The following is a 16740-nucleotide window of genomic DNA, read 5'->3' on the forward strand; positions in this document are numbered from 1 at the left end:
CTATGTATTGGCTGACTTATGATGCAGTATTTAGAATGTTGTGCTGGGAAGTCAAAGAGACTCAGGTTCAGACTCCCTCTGGGTAGGTGGAGAGACCCTAGAACCCAGGTCCTCCAGGAATCCAGATAAATACCTTAACTACTCTTGCAGGGAGACAATAGGAAGCAGGAAGCCAGTGCTAGCAATGCTCTGCTCTACAGTTCAGCATTCTCCTTTGGTGTTTGATAGCATCTCTGTCCAGGGTACAAAAAATGCTAGGAGTGGCTCTGATGGGAAGTCTCTCTTCTTTCTGAGTTTAAGTCTTAGTAATCATGGGCTTTGGTCAACTCCAGTTTGAAGCATTTAAGGCTACTTTGTGTCCACAAGGGGCCTATGGATGTACCCTAGGTGCTACAGCTCATGCCCAGTCTCCATGCTCATGTAGTCATCCATGCACACAGAGCTACATGTTCAGAAATAGAGTTCTTCTAGGTGCACAAGTACCAAAAATGTTATGTTGATGACTAAAAAATGGTCACTTAGGTGACCAGGAAAGGAATTGAATACCAGAAAGAGCAATTTGCTCAATCACACAACAAGTCTCAGGCAGGAAACCAAAACCTCATCTCCCAAATTCTAGATGAGCACTCTTTCCACTGATTATTTATTATTATTTATATAAATAATAAATATAACATCCTCAGTAACACTAGCTAAGATTACAAATACTTAAAGGGTATCCATTATCATGTTTCTGGACATAAGCCAAACACTCACTGTCGGAGGAAAAAGGTACCAAATGCCAGATTGAGTAGACTATTAGTTTGACATGGCATGCCAGTTCCTAAGTGAGAAATAAGCTTGTAAATAATTTATCAGCAAGGAACTGGAAGAGTGAATGAAAATTCAGACTTTATACGTTGATCCATATGTTCAGACTATTTTCGATGGTAGTGATTTTAAAAGGTGTTTTATTGGATGCAAACTTCTTGCTATAATACTCAGAACATGATTTTTTTTATTTGTCTTGCATTTTCTTTTTGCTTAATTCTGGAAATCTTAGAATGTGAAGTTGTTAAAAAAAGTCAAAGGGATTAAATTTCTGTGTGTTGGCTTAGGATAAAAGAATCTTGCTTTATGGGGCTGTATTATGATGTGGTGACGGATAATTACCCTGCTTGCAGGAAACAATAAATATACTGCTATATGGTTGAGTTAATTTTTGTTTCTTTGGGGTATAATACACTTTCCTAGATTGGCATGAAAGATAAACAACTGGAGTTGTTAGCATTTCCTCATTTAATTTCTCTTCTGAATCTCTGTGCAATCTTGAATCTGCGTAAAGTTGTAAATATGATTCTAATGCTTTGCTAAGGCACCTGTTAAAATGCTAGTGGTTTCGACTTGCTACTTTTAAAGAAAATCTTTCAGTTCTTCAGTGGCCAGATGGCCCTGAGCAAGTATCCTTCTTCTTTAGGATGTAAGATGGACCTATAAGAGTACCGATACCAAGACAGGAACATAGAGGACTGCATGAGTCATAGAACCCTATTAGGGCCTGAACTGTCATAGAATCTCATGTAAATGTCCTGAGCTGCATTTTAAAAGTAGTTGCTTTTTTTCCCAATCACTACTCCGATTGGAAGGCTGTTCCAGATTTTACTACTACTAAATTTGTGGTTTATACCCTGTAAGAGGGAGCAGGAACTCCCATTACTTTAAGGGAGAAGCGGCCACAGGGATGTCCCCAGGTGGGGGAAGAATGCTCATTATGGGCTGGCTGCAGGGGAGTAGGCAACCATGGACCCATAGGCTGAGAGTGCCTACTGTGGGGCTAGCTGCCCAGCAATGGGACGGTAGGGGGGCTTCTGCTTGAGCAGCAATGGCACTGCTGGGGCTGCCAGACCAGCACTGTAAGCTGCCCATTGGAATTAAAGAGGGACAGCTGTGCCGGGACTGGAGCGTCACCTGCCACAAGAGGGGCCATGCTCTGAGAAGCTTAAAAGCCAGTGCCTGGAGAGAGGAAGAAGGGCCAGTGCTCTACATGGGAAGAGTTGCCTGAGAGACTCTGGCAGGCACTAAAGACATCTATATACATGGAGGGCTAGGGAAGGGACTGTCCCCCCAGGCCAGGGAGCACCCCTGGGGCTAACCCTTGGGGAGCAGGCTCCCGTGGCAGTGGATCCCCGCAGTGGGGGAGCGTAGGGGCGGAACTGCTGGCAGGCACTTCCGGGTAGACTGGGGCACCTGATTGGCTGTTGGAGCGGGGCAGGTAATTCAAACCGCGGGCTTTAAAGCTGCAGGGTGACGTAGTTCCCAGCACTCGGGAACCAGCAGCGGGAAGAAGAGGAGTCAGGCACACGTGTGTCCCGCACGCACGTGTGCCCCTTTACCAACTGACTGACCGGAGGCGGCGGCGGCGGCGGCAGCAGCAGCAGCAGAAGAATTGGCAGCGGGGGCAGCAGCAGCTGATCCCCCGAAGGTAAGTGGGGCGGAGGGACCCGGCGCAGCTGAGCCGGATCCGGAGGGGAAGCCCCCCGGGTCCCATATAGCTGAGCCAGTAGGGAGCTGCGCTTCCGAGCCACGCGGCGCAAACAGAGCACGCAAACAGGCGCGCTCTGTAAGAGCACGCCGGCGTTTGCGCAGGCGTTCGCGCCGGCAGGAGGGCAGGAAGGGCCAGGAGTGAGACTCCTGTAAGGGTAGGGCATAGACACCACACAGATCTACAAACAGCAGCTCGGAATGGTGTCTACGAGGAGTGCTGCTAAGGCCTCTGCCCAGGGGGACAAGGCTACCCAGGGCTGGTCTGAGGCCTCCACCCAGACCGAGCCCATGGGGGAGCTGATGTCCCCCTACCTCCTGGCCTGTGGGGGATCCCCAGCAGGGCCGGGGGGGGCAGAGATTGGGGGCCCCCACACCTGTCCAGCAGGTGCCCGTCTTAGGGCTCTGGAGGTGCAGGTGAGGGAGCTCCGGGAGGAGGTTAGCAGGCTGAGGGGGATCAGGGAGGCAGAGGATGAAATTGACAGTTATTTCCTTTCCCTGCAGGCCCAGGCACCAAAGGAAGAAGCAGCCCAGGGAGTGCCCTCCACAGCAGAGTGGCAGACGGTCACAGCCAGGACCGGAGCAGCTCGCAGCGAACCGGTACCAGCTTCTCCAGTCCGACTGGTGAACAGGTACGAGGCCCTGCGACCCTGCAGGAGATGGAAGGGGAGGAGGAAAGCTTGGGCAGGAAGAAACACCACGTTCTTCACACTCCGAACAGGTCAAGAGATCCACGAGGACCCAGAGGAGGAGGCGACGAGTACTCGTCATAGGCGACTCAATCCTGAGAGGTACGGAAGGGCCCATCTGTCGCCAGGACCCCTCAGCACGAGAGGTATGCTGCCTCCCTGGAGCAAAGATTCGGGATGTGACAGAGGTAATCCAGGCCAGGATCAAGCCCACCGATTACTACCCCATGGTCCTAGTCCATGTGGGTACTAATGATGCGGCCAGGAGAACCCCTGATCATCTGATGGCGGACTACAGTGCTCTGGGCGGCGTGCTGAAGGAGTTCGGTGCACAGGTGGTATTCTCTTCCATCCTACCAGTGACCGGATGAGGAAGACGGCAGGAGAACTGCATCCGAGAAACCAACTGGCAGCTTCGGCAGTGGTGTCTCGAGGCAGGCTTCGGCTTCCTGGACAATGATCCGCATATCACGACGAGGGACATGCTCAGCTGGGATGGGCTTCACCTGTCCCCCAAAGGTAAGCGTGTGTTTTCTTCTAGGTTGGCTGATCTCCTCTGGCGGGCTTTAAACTAGGCTCATTGCGGGGAGGGGAGTACGAGGGCAGGGGAAGCTGTGGACCACCAAACCATGTGGCACCCACAAGGACAGACCAGCCTGAAGAAAGAGAGCATTGGAAACCTGAAAGCCATGGGGAGACCAGCAATACAGAACAGGTAAGAAACAAGAAGGTAAGAAACAATGGGACCCTTGGGACTCGGAGCTGGGGGGCAGCAAAGGCACCAGTCGCAGGGCTCAAGTGCCTATATACTAATGCTAGGAGCATGGGGAACAAGCAGGATGAACTAGCGCTCCTGCTTGCTCTAAACACCTATGACTTAGTGGGGCTAACAGAGACCTGGTGGGATTCATCCCACGACTGGGCGGTACATATTAAGGGCTATAGATTGTACAGAAAGGACAGGTCGGGAAAGAAAGGGGGGGGGTTGCACTTTATGTCAGTGAGCAATATACATCAACCCTCATCAAGACAGAATCCAAGGTTGAGGAAGTAGAAGGATTGTGGGTTAGGCTACATGGAGGGCAAGGAGAAAGGGATTTGGTGGTAGGGGTCTGCTACAGACCCCCACACCAAGGGGAAGAAAGAGATTCAGGGCTCCTGAGGCAACTCTCGGAGACCATAAAAGCTAAAGAGGCGGTAGTCATGGGGGACCTAAACTACCCGGACATCTGCTGGGAGACGCAGACAGCAAAGTCCCACTGCTCACGCGGGTTTCTAACCTGTGTACAGGACCTCCACCTGACACAGGAGGTACATGGTCCCACTAGGGGGAATGCCATACTGGATCTGGTATTGGCAACAGGGGATGACATGGTAGGGGACCTCCAGATCGGTAGCCATTTGGGAGACAGTGATCACCTAATAATAGAGTTCAACATAAGACGGCGAGTGGGTAAGGTAACTAGTAGGGTGAAAGTGCTAGACTTTAGGAAAGCTGATCTCAATGCACTCAGGCGATTAGTCAAGGACGCACTGCAGAGTAGGAGTTTTGAAGGGATGGGAGCCCAAGAAGGGTGGCTGTGCCTTAAGGAAACGATCCTTCGGGCACAAAGCAAGACTATCCCCGAGCGAGGCAAAAGAGGGAAAGGGGCCAGGAGGCTTCCCTGGCTGACCAGAGAAATCCAGGGCAGCCTAAGGGCCAAAAGGGGAGCACATAAAAAGTGGAAACAAGGTGAGATCACTAAAGATGAATATACCTCCTCTGCTCGTGCTTGTAGGGAGGCAGTTAGACGGGCCAAAGCTACCATGGAGCTAAGGATGGCAACCCAAGTAAAAGACAACAAGAAATTGTTTTTTAGATATATTGGGAGTAAAAGGAAGGCCCAGGGAGGAATAGGACCCCTGCTAAATGGGCAGAAACAATTGGTGACAGACAGGGGGGACAAGGCTGAACTCAACGAGTTCTTTGCCTCAGTGTTCCTAAGTGAGGGACACAACAAGGCTCTCACTCAGGTTGTAGAGAGGCAGCAGCAAGGCACCAGACTTCCATACGTAGATCCTGAGATGGTGCAGAGTCACTTGGAAGAACTGGATGCCTTTAAGTCAGCAGGCCCGGATGACCTCCATCCGAGGGTGCTGAAGGCACTGGCCGACATCATTGCAGAGCCACTGGCAGGAATATTCGAACGCTCGTGGCGCACGGGCCAAGTCCCGGAGGACTGGAAAAGGGCTAACGTGGTCCCCATTTTCAAAAAGGGGAGGAAGGAGGACCCGGGCAACTATAGGCCAGTCAGTCTCACCTCCATCCTTGGTAAAGTCTTTGAAAAAATTATCAAGGCTCACATTTGTGAGAGCCCGGCAGGGCAAATTATGCTGAGGGGAAACCAGCACGGGTTTGTGGCGGGCAGATTGTGCCTGACCAATCTAGTCTCTTTCTATGACCAGGTTACGAAACGCCTGGACACAGGAGGAGGGGTGGATGTCGTATACTTAGACTTCAGGAAGGCCTTCGATACGGTATCCCACCCCATACTGGTGAACAAGCTAAGAGGCTGTGATGTGGATGACTACACAGTCCGGTGGGTGGCAAATTGGCTAGAGGGCCACACCCAGAGAGTCGTGGTGGATGGGTCTGTCTCGACCTGGAAGGGTGTGGGCAGTGGGGTCCCGCAGGGCTCGGTCCTTGGACCGATACTCTTTAATGTCTTCATCAGCAACTTGGACGAGGGAGTCAAATGTACTCTGTCCAAGTTTGCAGATGACACAAAGCTATGGGGAGAAGTGGACATGCCGGAGGGCAGGGAACAGCTGCAGGCAGACCTGGATAGGTTGGACAAGTGGGCAGAAAACAACAGGATGCAGTTCAACAAGGAGAAATGCAAAGTGCTGCACCTAGGGAGGAAAAATGTCCAGCACACCTACAGCCTAGGGAATGACCTGCTGGGTGGCACAGAGGTGGAAAGGGATCTTGGAGTCCTAGTGGACTCCAAGATGAACATGAGCTGGCAGTGTGACGAAGCCATCAGAAAAGCCAATGGCACTTTATCGTGCATCAGCAGATGCATGACGAATAGGTCCAAGGAGGTGATACTTCCCCTCTATCAGGCGCTGGTCAGACCGCAGTTGGAGTACTGCGTGCAATTCTGGGCACCACACTTCAAGAAGGATGCGGATGACCTGGAGAGGGTCCAGAGAAGGGCCACTTGTATGGTCAAGGGCCTGCAGAACAAGCCCTACGAGGAGAGACTAGAGAACCTGGACCTTTTCAGCCTCCGCAAGAGAAGGTTGAGAGGTGAACTTGTGGCTGCCTATAAGTTCATCACGGGGGCACAGAAGGGAATTGGTGAGTATTTATTCACCAAGGCGCCCCCGGGGGTTACAAGAAACAATGGCCACAAGCTAGCAGAGAGCAGATTTAGATTGGACATTAGGAAGAACTTCTTCACAGTTAGATTGGCCAAGGTCTGGAACAGGCTCCCAAGGGAGGTGGTGCTCTCCCCTATCCTGGGGGTCTTCAAGAGGAGGTTAGATGAGTATCTAGCTGGGGTCATCTAAACCCAGCACTCTTTCCTGCTTATGCAGGGGGTCGGACTCGATGATCTATTGAGGTCCCTTCCGACCCTAACATCTATGAATCTATGTCTGATGCCTGCTTCAACACACTCTAATGCATCCTAATTAGAATGTGCCAGAGCACATTATTGACTTAATTGATTAATCAAGTCTGCTGGAGTGTTCTAATTAGAATTTGCAGTCTTGGCGTCACATGTGTTCAGTGTCCCCGTGTTTCAAAATGGTGGTGGGGTGTTTTAACTAAAGCTCGTTGAACGAGCTTTAATTAAAGCACCCCCACCTCTGTTTTGAAGTGCGGGATGCTGAATACAAAGGACACTGTTGGTGTCTTAATTGGAGCAGCTCCTGAAAACCACCTTAATTAAAACACCTTCTTCCCAAACCGTGGAGTATGTGTAAAGACTCCCTAAATGCCCTGGAGGCAGTGAGGTAAGAGCCCTGCAGGAAGATGGCTAGCTAAGTATTTGTTTAATCCTATTGATTTTGGATATAGAGGTCTACTATGAAGGGACCACTGAGAGTCATCTGCAAAGCATGAGCATGACTATGAAGGTGGCTGGAGATCACAATTCTAGCCCCTAGGGCAATCACAGCCCTCTTAAAGAGGGAGTACGCCTGTGGGGAGAGGAGAGAGGCAACAATCACCAAGGAGTAGGCTACCCTGACTTCTGTAGGCAGGTGAGAGAGAGGAGGCAGAGCACCAACACCAACACGCCAGTCTGGCCACCTAGAGGCAACAGGCTCTGGAGATGGAGATTCCCCCAAGCCTGCCACAAGTCCCAAAACCAGTCATTGAGGAGCTCCACTGGTAACCTCCCTCCAAACTGATACCCTATTAACAATACCTCCTGCTGGCTCTGCTTTACAAGCTCTACTTCCACCATATAATTCCTTTACCAATCCCCATTTTTCCTCTAAAATGAACAATTTCCTATGTGGTGCTGTATCAAACCTTCATGAAGTCCAGGTAGAGGAGATGTACTGCATTCTCTCTGTCAAGAAATTTCATAGAGTCATAGATTGTAGAGTCAGAAGGGACCACAATGGATCATTGTGTCTGACCCCCTGCCCCTGGCAGGAAAGAGGACTGAGGTCAGATGACCCCAGCCAGGTGACTATCTAGCCTCTTCTTGAAGACCTCCAAGCTAGGTGATAGCACCACCTCTCTTAGAAGCCCATTCCAGATCCTGGCCACCCTTACTGTGAAAAATTTCTTCCTAATATCTAACTTAATTCCACTCTCAACTAGTTTACACCTGTTATTCCTAGTCACTCCCTGGGGTGCCTTAGTAAACAGTGCTTCCCCTATTCCCTGTTGACCTCCCCTAATAAATTTATAGGCGGCCACAAGATCTCCCCTCAGCTGTCTCTTGTGAAGGCTGAAGAGATTCAGCTCTCTCAACCTCCCCCCCGTAGGGTCTATCACGAAGGCCACTAATCATGCGAGTGGCCCTCCTCTGGACACTCTTGAGATTCCCCGTGTCCCTCTTGAAGTGCGGCGCCCAAAACTGGACACAGTATTCCAACTGCAGCCTGACCAGTGCCGCATAGAGGGGGAGCATCACCTCCTTTGATCTATTAGTCATGCACCTGCTCATGCACAACAAGGTGCGATTGGCCTTGTTGATGGCCTCGTTACACTGCCGGCTCATGTTCATCTTGGAGTCAATTATGACTCCAAGATCCCTCTCTGCCTCTGAGCTGCTGAGAAGGACACTTCCCAACCTATAGGTGTGCTGGGGATTCCTCCTTCCCAGGTGGAGTACCTTACATTTATCTTTATTAAATTGCATCCTATTTCTCTCTGCCCATTGATCCAACCTGTCCAGGTCAACCTGAATCTGCTCTGTGCCTTCCGGTGTACTAACTTTGCCCCATAACTTGGTATCATCGGCAAACTTGGAGAGGGTGCTCTGCATGCCCTCATCCAAATCACTGATGAAGATATTAAATAATATTGGTCCGAGGACCGATCCCTGCAGGACCCCACTGCCCACCTCCCTCCAGGCCGAGAAGGAACCATCCACCACCACTCTCTGGGTGCAGTCCCTAAGCCTGTTGGCCACCCACCTGACTGTGTAGGAGTCCACTCCACAGTCTGCTAGCTTCCCAATGAGGATAGGGTGCGAAACTGTGTCAAAGGCCTTCCTAAAGTGGGGGAAGATGACATCAGCCTCTGCTCCCACGTCCAGGCAGTGTGTGACCTGGTCATAGAAGGCTGCAAGGTTTGTCAGGCAGGATCTACCTGTAACAAACCCATGCTGGTTTCCCCTCAGCATCGTTTCCCCTGCTAGGCCTGCACAAATGTGTTCTTTGATTATTTTCTCTAGCATTTTCCCAGGAATAGAGGTAAGACTGACTGGTCTAAAGTTACCCAGTTCATCCCTTCTCCCTTTCTTGAAAATGGACACCACACTGGCCCTTCTCCAGTCCTCAGGGACCTGGCCGGAGCACCATGAGTGCTCGAACAGCTGTGCCAGTGGCTCAGCTATGACACTGGCCAATTCTTTCAGCAGCTGTGGATGGAGGTCATCCGGGCCTGCTGACTTGTACCCATCCAGCTCCTCCAGGAGCTCTTAACTATTTCAGAACTAACCGTAGGCGGACTGGTGCCATTTGGACATCCATCAATGATCAAGGTGGGGGAATTGGCTTGGTCAGTACATAGAAATACTGAAGTGAAGAACTCATTGAAGAGCTCTGCTTTTTTCCCCACGTCAACCACCAACTGTCCTGATTTGTCCTGCAGGATAAAGTTAGTTATCAAAGAAAACTATCAGATTAACCTTGAGCTATATTCTTTTGATTAACCATTTTATCCCATTTTCTATTTATTTCCATGTCTTTTAATTATTTTTCCCTGTCAAAGTTGATCTAAAGCACTGCATACTGTACAGCTCCAGTGTTGTTTAATATCTTCCTTAATGATTTGGAGGATGGGCTTTAGTGCACATTTAACAGATTTGCAGATAACACCGGACTGGGTGGAGCTGCTGACACGACACTCTGGAAGGTAGAAGCAGGATTCAGAATGACCTTGATAAACTGAGAAATGGTCTGAAATTAATTAAATAAAATTAAACAAGGACATGTATAAAGTCCTGCACTTGGGATGGAACAATTGCATGCATAAATGCAGACTGGGGGAGGGCTATAATACTGCAGAAAAGGAAAAGGGGGTTATAGTGGATCGTAAGCTCAATGGGACTGAATAGTGTGCTCTGGTTGTAATACCACACTGGGCTGTATTAATAGGAGTGTTACTTGCAAAGCAAGGGAAACGATTCCTTTGCTCTGCTTGGCACTGCTATGGCTTTACTTGAAGTCTTGTTTTGGGCCCTGTACTTTACAAAAGATGCGAATAAATGAGAGAAAATCCAGCAGATAGCAACAAAAATTAAAGGTCTGTAAAACATGACTTACAAGGGAAGACTGGTGTTATTCAGTCTGGAGAAAATACTGAAGGAGAATTTGGTAACAGTCTCCAAATATTTGAGTGGTGGTTGTACAGAAGAGCATAGAGATAGATTAGTTTCTGTGCCTATAGGGGACAAGATGAGGAGCAATGGTCTTAAGTTTTAGCAAGGGAAATTTAAGCTGGATATTGTTTTATGCTGTGAGGGTGATTAAGCATTGAAACAAGCTACTCTGGGAGATGTGTATTCTTCATCCTTGGAAGTTTTAAGGGCAGATTAAGCAAATACTGGTGTGGGATGGTTTAGTGACAGATAATACTGCCCAGGGCAGGGGATTGGATTAGATGATTTCCTGAAGTCTCTTCTATAACTCACCCAGAGGGGGCTGAGAACTTGCATGCCTCTGATTTGCTAGCACAGTTCCCTAACCATCAGGCCATAGATTAGGTTTTTGCTAGTCCTCTCTTACAGCTGAACTACTACATCTTTTAAATATTAATTGACTAAGATGGAGGGAGAATAGTTAAGAAGTTTCTGCCCTGTTGACTGCAAGGGCCCTAGGGTGCTGGAGCCTCTACCATTTAAAGCAACAGCCATCTCACTGAACCACATATACTCTAGCTTTTTCTCTTCTTCTTTTTCCTACATAGCTCCATCTTTTGGTTCCTCAGGCAGCAACTTCAAGAGGAGGGCTGGAGACAGCATGTAACACCTGCTAGTCATGGCTTTTTGCCTGGCTGCAGTTTTGGGATGTACACTCAACACCTGCCTGGCCAGGGCACAGACTAAAAAACATGCTTATTATGTGTGTGGATGGTTGTATATCTACACTGTACATGGAATAAATTTACTAACTGTTGTAAGTACCAAACCTGGCACATAATTGACTGGATAAGTGCCACTGAGGTATGGTAAGTGCCTACATATCTGCCCTGTGTGTTTAATTTTCAAGTTCAGGAGAACAAATTTCTTTTTTTGTTTTATATGTGGAAGGCAAAAAGAATAGAATTTGCATTTCTACTTATCCTTACTTTGTGAATGCTGTTCTCAAATTTGGATGTAATCCTGCATTTTTTTGCGAATGTAACTAATTAAAAGGGTTACTTTCATGACTAAGGTTACTGTCACAAATAAGTGATGCAAGTCATTATATTTTTAAATGGAAAGACAAAACTTAGATTTTTTTAAATAGAATGGTTCAAAGACCTTCAACTACAGCACTACTACTAGACACCATAGCCTTATATGATGATAGTAGCCAATTGCCCATCAAGAATGACGGGGGGCAGTGGGCAGAGGGGTCTGGGATGGAGTGCTGCCACCTAATGCCCCATGCTGCCGCTGTTCTGCCTCTTGCAAGGAGAGGCAAAACACCTTGCCTAGTCCTCTCCATGTCTGGTCCTCGGCACCGCTTGCAGGGAGCAGGGTGGGCTCCCCCACCCTCTGTCTTGTCCTCAGCATGGCTTCGGAATCATGGCGGTGCTCCCCCATGCTTGGAACACTCTGATTGGCTGTTTCCGTCAGCCAGTCAGAGTGCAAATAAAGTATTAGGGACAGACAGACAGACAGACTTAGGCTTTTATAATATTAGAATGCATGCATTTATGACTGAGGTTTCAATCTGGGATATCATGGAGGAGGTTTGAGTTTTATTTTAAGGTTTAAAATTCTGACCTGGGATTGCTGCAAAAGATCAGCCAAGACTACAGAAGTCCTCTAATTTTTAAAAAATGTACTGCCACTTGATAAACCTTAATAAGACAGATTCCTGAAAAAGTACCCATTTGATAGTAAGTACATATTGCTTAGAAGTTGATAACGTTGACTTTCAGTGACCAATTAGAACCTATTCGACAACAAATATAGTTTTTAAGTTTAATTTACACAAAACACTTACTAGATAGAACCATTAAATAATATCCCTTGGTTCTGGGTATTCTTTTTTTGGTGGTGAGGATGGCAGATACTTCTGATTAGAAGTACCATTTGGGATATACAGCATGTCCCAGAATAAGAAACACCTCTTGTTTTTTGAAAGGCAGAATGAAGAAAAAAGATCTTTACTTGTAGCACCACAAGTAACGAGCCTACTCATTGTTCTTCTCCCTGTGGATCTTGGACAGATTTTACTTTTGCTTTTGCCTAGTTAAGTGGCAGAAGCTGCTTTTACCATATTTCTTGCATATGAGCTGCACTTCAATTTCCAGCAGCTAGTTTTTGTAAAAAAGGTGTATTGTATGTGAGAAAATACAGTATTTCTGAATATCTTTGAATATCATTCAGAATATCTTGGATGACTGTTTTAAACACATGCTTGTAGTAACCAATATGGGAACAAATGATGTATCAAAATATTTTGATTGTCAGCAGCATATTCAAGTCAGTGTTTTCTGGTTAAAATTCTTTTTTTTTTTGCTGGAAAAATCCAAAGTAAGCAGTAGCCTGGTAGTAAGGACAGTAGTACTTGCAATGTGGGAGAATGGCAGAGCAGGGAATTAGTTATTTTTATTTATTGTATTTATTAGATGTACATGTTGACCTTTCTAAAAGAGGCTCAGGGCAGCATGTTATTAAAAAAAAGAGAAGACAATACATATTAAAATAAGTATGACAAAGCAGACTTTCCCCAAATTACTCCCCCAAATCAAAACCAGTCTACCCCACCCCATCTATTCTCAATGCCCTGCCTCTTACCGAGAAGAGTGTTCCCTTGTGCCTAACCCAACCTCACTTCCCAAACTTCATTCACTACCTCCATAAAAGATAGAACCCCTCCTCCCACTCTCTTAATGTCCCTCAAGCCCATACCTCCCTTTCTCATAGGGGGGACCATAGTCGTCCTGCCCCCTCCCCACCCTAACTCCCCTGCCTCACAAACACAGGGGAATCTCTTTCCCATTCCCTTAATGTCTCTTCCAAGCCCATAACAGAAATACAATATCTCCTTCCCACCCTGTTTCCATCTCCAGTTCTAACCTGGCCAAAGGGCACCCCTAAGTGTCAACCTTTAGCACTACCTCCCTTGTCCCTATAAAACCCACAAGCTGGCTGGGCCTTTCTCCTTGCCAGGTTGGGTGGCCATGTGGTGTCTGCTCTAGGTCCTGGCCCTTTCCCATTCTAGGCTTGGTTTATGCGGGGGGGGGGGAGGGGGAGCCATACAGTCATGTCAGTAGACTTGAGCCTGACTTCAGATTAGTTTTCTGACCAGTGGGCTAAGGGCTGCACAGGGTGCAAATGCTCTGTCTCTGAAAAAACTTCAAAAGTTTGATTGAAATCTCAAAAAAAAATTATTGCAAGAAGGGAAAATTGCTTCCTGCCAAACTCTATGTACAAGGCCCAAAGAAAGACTTCCTTTGAATAGTACAGAAAAATGCCACAAGAACATGGGAGTCTCAGGGTATAGACACATGACATATTTACGGAGTAGTAAATTGATTCTGCTGTAGTAAAAATAAAACAAATGCATGATACACAGCCATAGTATGTACTAAATCATTTGAATCCAAGGTAAAATTACCCTTTCAAAAATGTATTGTAATTTTACTGTTTGCTAGTTAGTGCATGGTATCTGTCATGTGTTTGCCCCTTATTCTAGGTGACATCTGGAATCAGTAATCGTGTTATGTTTTAGCTTCCCTCCCCAACTTACCTTGCCCCACACTGGCAGGCTTTGTCCACACTGATGCCTTGGGCCACTGAGCACAGCCCCAGCCCCGTTCTGTAGTAGCAGCATGCAACCTGCATGGCTGCTATGCGGCCTTGGCTGGGGTCATGCTGAGTGCCTTAAGATTCAGCGTAGATAGAGCCTGCTAGCTCAGAACAAGGGTAAGCGGGGAGGAAGTGGAGAGCAGAGGCTGGGGAGGAGTTGCGGGGGTAGAGACTAGGGGGAAGGGGTAGTCTGAGAATGCAGTGGGCAGGGGGACAGGTACAAGCAAGGGGTGAGTTGCTCGATCTCCCTTACTACCTGCTCCCCCACTGCCTGCCCCCCCTGCAGTGATGGGAGGGATGTATTAATGATGACCCTCCAATAATTAGATTCTATACATGGAAAATTATAATAGATTTATACATTTTCCATGTATAGAGTCTAATTATTGAGGGGTCATCTTAAATTCAAGGTTGCCTTGGATTCAAGTGAATACGGTAGATAACGTGAGATTTTTCAGAAATAAAACACCTTGTGAATTCCTATTTCTGAAGACCTTTTCTTTTACTTCTCTGCTTGATATGATAGTGGTTTCCTATTTCCTGTTTTCTTATTTGAGTTTTTTCTGGTAAATTAATTGTAGGTTTTGAGTCCAGGAAGATTTTTCATTTGCAGCGTGACATTTTTATGAAGTACAATATCCTTCCTTCAACAGGAGAGACTGATAAAAAAGATGACTGAGTGACCTTTTTTGAACATTATATTTAGAGGAATTCAAAAGATAGAAAAGGCTTTGTCAAAAAAGATGCCTTATCTTTTGATTTTTTAAATAAAATTGAATCATGCAAACAGTACAGAAAATTACTGTTATTACAAGTAAAAGTAAGATTATAGAAATTATAAATTTGTCAATATATATGAAATGTTTTGGTCTTATAAGTGCTGTTTTAATATGGTTGCCTTTGAATTATATTCAGTTGCGGGAAAATGAGAACATCTTTTAAAACGGGAAGATCAAAAAATCTTTTATTTTTCTCAATACATTAGAAAAACAGCTTTAATTTACTGTATTTTTAAATTATAACTCTCTCAAGTGTTTGTTTTCACAAATAGGATTTTTTTCTCTTTTATAGGAAAATTCCTTGAAATATAAATGTAAGTGGCATAATAGTTTTATCTGAAATTTTTTTTTAGGAAGTCTTTCCATTTACAAACTTTGGGTCTGCTGCTTATGTTTTGGTTTTTTCCGCTGTAGGGGTTGTTAAAAATATTTGATCAGTTTCAGAACAAATTCTGAGGTGGTTAAAGATGTATCTGGATCCAGTATGATCCATAGAAGTCTAAGTGCCGTGTGGAGCCCAGCTCCATAGAAAATGTCTATGTGGTTAGGATAGGGCCAAATAATAATTATGTAATAAAGTAAAGGCATGGATTCTCCTGTGTTTTATTCCTTGCAAAACCAGATGTGTATGTGTTGTGATTCCACATAAATTCCACAGTGGTATTCCAGCAGTTGCTGTTTGATCCAGCTACTTAGCCAAAAGTTTGGTGTTGGATTTGAATTGAATAGAACGTGTGTTCTAATATGGAACTTGTAGAAAACACTTCCTGACTGCAATAAAACTCCATTCATAATCCACATAACCTTGCCAGTAAAAACTTTTAAAGGTCCCTGGATTTGTAAATTACAATGTGATGTAAGAAACATTGAAGCATTCTCACTGGAGTCATTCTGATGATATCTTCCCCTGTGCAAGATGCCATTTGGGAGCTGAATATACAGGGCAAGAAAAAGTCTGTGGGGTATGATGGGATATAATGCCTTCTTAACTCAGCATCTGAACTATTCTAGGATGTTCAATCTTTAGTTTGTTCCATACTTCCCATATTGTTCTAATTATGGTGCTGTGTTGGTAAAGTACAATTAGAATTATTTCAGTTGCTTCAAAAATAACTTGAAAAGGCCTACAAATACTAGGATCAGAAATTTTAAATTCTCACAAGCAAGTTTAATCTGAATGAACAGCAGTTCTTTAGCAACAGATCACACTTATGCAGACACTGCAATAGACTTAGAGGTCCTATTTAAATAGGCTGACAGTGCTCCAAGAGTTAAATTCAGTGTAATGGGAACAAACAGGATTTAATGAACATTAGGCATGCATCTCCTCTTATCACCTATTTTAGAGATAAAGATGGTTACAAATTCTATTGCAAGGAAAATTTCCACTCTCCATTAGTATGTGATTTCCCTTGTGTCCCTTAGTAGCGTTTTAGGATAATGCTGGTGTATACCACTCATTGCTCCTCTCTTCCTATTCCTCCTCTGGAAGAATCTGTCTCCTTAGATTCTGATGCTGCTCAGCATGTGGTAAAATTTGTCTATTGTGTATTTAGCTGTATTTTATAGGGGACGTGGATGTGGGTTAACATGTATCACTTCAGTGTATAAAGCTGCTGAGGGTTTTCTTTCTTGCACTGCATGAATAAGGAACGTGTCTTTTTTCTTGTCTTTCTCCCTCTTCATCCTCAGTGACTTTTTTCATACTCGTATTTACTTATATACAGGTGCTTCTGTTTTACACTTCCTCTAATCATTTAATTTTTCCACAGTCTTTCTCTGCAAAAACAAAAGCTTGTAAGAAAGTGACAGTGTTGAGATTTTGTTTTTCAGACGTGGCATATTATATAAAAAAAAGAATTGGATGATCCTTATATAAAGGTGAGTAACTTAGAAATACGTCCATAAGTGAATAAGATTTATTTTTTCAGAGGGAAATTGTACTTTGCTAAAATTTCTAAGTAATCTGTGAGGAGTTTGCTGTGTGACTCCCATTTACCTGTATAGTTAATTTTACTTATGCAGCTATTTTTCTCACAGGACCCCCTGCTTAAT

The 16740-nt window shown here is 45.7% G+C and overlaps 1 protein-coding gene across 1 annotated transcript in view; it reads left to right on the plus strand.

Annotated features, from left to right (window-relative positions):
* The first annotated feature begins 14095 nt into the window (after nucleotides 1-14095).
* Nucleotides 14096-16740, plus strand: part of LOC106739550 (uncharacterized) — a 64247-nt gene continuing 61602 nt past the window's right edge. Inside the window, exon 1 of the mRNA XM_059728818.1 lies at nucleotides 14096-16566. The gene's annotated coding sequence lies outside the window, so the exon portion shown is untranslated. The remainder of the gene's footprint in view (nucleotides 16567-16740) is intronic.

Source organism: Alligator mississippiensis, chromosome 5 (assembly GCF_030867095.1).
Source record: "Alligator mississippiensis isolate rAllMis1 chromosome 5, rAllMis1, whole genome shotgun sequence".
Classification (NCBI taxonomy): Eukaryota; Metazoa; Chordata; order Crocodylia; family Alligatoridae; genus Alligator; species Alligator mississippiensis.